Source organism: Abramis brama (genome assembly GCF_963993115.1).
Source record: "Abramis brama genome assembly, chromosome: 12".
In the NCBI taxonomy this organism is placed as follows: Eukaryota; Metazoa; Chordata; class Actinopteri; order Cypriniformes; family Leuciscidae; genus Abramis; species Abramis brama.
Genome location: NC_139974.1, coordinates 6,061,727 through 6,063,104, shown reverse-complemented (window position 1 = coordinate 6,063,104; position 1,378 = coordinate 6,061,727). Strand labels below are relative to the sequence as shown.

At 39.8% G+C, this 1,378-nt stretch overlaps 1 long non-coding RNA gene across 1 annotated transcript; it reads left to right on the top strand.

Annotated features, from left to right (window-relative positions):
* Nucleotides 1-735: 735 nt before the first annotated feature.
* Nucleotides 736-1,378, top strand: LOC311093556. The gene is made up of 2 exons (XR_014608436.1): nt 736-942; nt 1,028-1,378. It is a non-coding gene; the product is annotated as an uncharacterized lncRNA (long non-coding RNA).

Below are 1,378 nucleotides of genomic sequence, written 5' to 3'. Positions count from 1 at the left end.
TTAGACAAGGAAGTTGTAGGTTGTGTTTGAATAATTACGTATCTTATTTAGCTGAGGTAAATTAAACACAGTTCTCACGTATGGATTGCTCGATGAAGAATGAGACACAGCCCAATGTCAGTTGAAATGTAAAAGGCTGATTTTCGCGCTTCAGGGCAGTGATGAGTTCATATGTCGTCCAGTGGTTGTCCAGACACCGTTGGCACAACCTTAAGCAATGGCCCTGAACGGTGGTTCAATGTCAACATTGTGACAACGCTGTAACAACCTTCACCACACAACGTAGTTATAGCAACCTTTTGGCCATGTTGTTAAAACGTTGTTAGAAGGTTGGGTAAGTTGTGCCAACGTTCTCTGTTAGCTGGGTCAACTGCTCTCACTAACGATCATTTTACGCAACTACACAAACGCGGCCCTTTTACGGAATCACACTCTACGAATTTGAAATGGACTTTTCACTTCAAAAAACTAATTGTAACAGCAATCCCACAGAAAATTGTTTTTACCCTATAACATTTTTTTCTTTTTACCGTCTATAGTCTTCAGTGGCGTTAGGGGCTTCCCAGCAAACACAGAACGTTGGCACAACGTACCCAACCTTCTAACAACGTTTTATCAACATGGCCAAAAGGTTGCTATAAATACGTTGTGTGGTGAAGGTTGTTACAGCGTTGCCACAATGTTGACATTAAACCACCGTTCAGGGCCATTGCTTAAGGTTGTGCCAACTGTAACAGTCACTGTCTGTCACATTATTTACTTGTCCTTATGGTCAATGCTATGTTCATCCCATCCACTAGGGGGCACCAGTAGCATCTATACCTTGTGTATAAAAGAGGAAGCAGAAGAGTAAGAGGTAGCTTCAGTTTGAGTAACCACATGGTTAATGGCTGTTCTCTTCTTTAATCCTGGCTTGAGAAACGTTTTGTTTGCTGCTCAGCTGTGAGTTTGTAGTTCTTATTTCACCTTTTGTGTATGCTTTGTCTAAGAATTTGTAAAAATGTTAATGAGTTGTTTTGTTTTGTAGAGGATTTTTGTATTACATGGAACTTACATTGCCTTGAGTGCTGGACTGAGAGTTTGCTTGGGTGCTTAGGACAAAGCAACTGCCCAAGGATTGTATTCAAAGACTCCCTGACTACAACCAGAAGAACAAATACTTCCTTTCATCAATACCTACCATTTGCAGATAAGACTGTTCATTCTAAAGACCGCTCACTTGATCAACTCCATTATTCGTCAACATCTTTTTGGGACATTTCACACTCATCCACTCACACCATTACTTTTTATGTGATTTATTTAATGTTTGAGTTTGTTTGTTTGGTGTTTATGGTGCACTGTTCATGTAAAAAATTCAATATATGCAGTGAAAAGA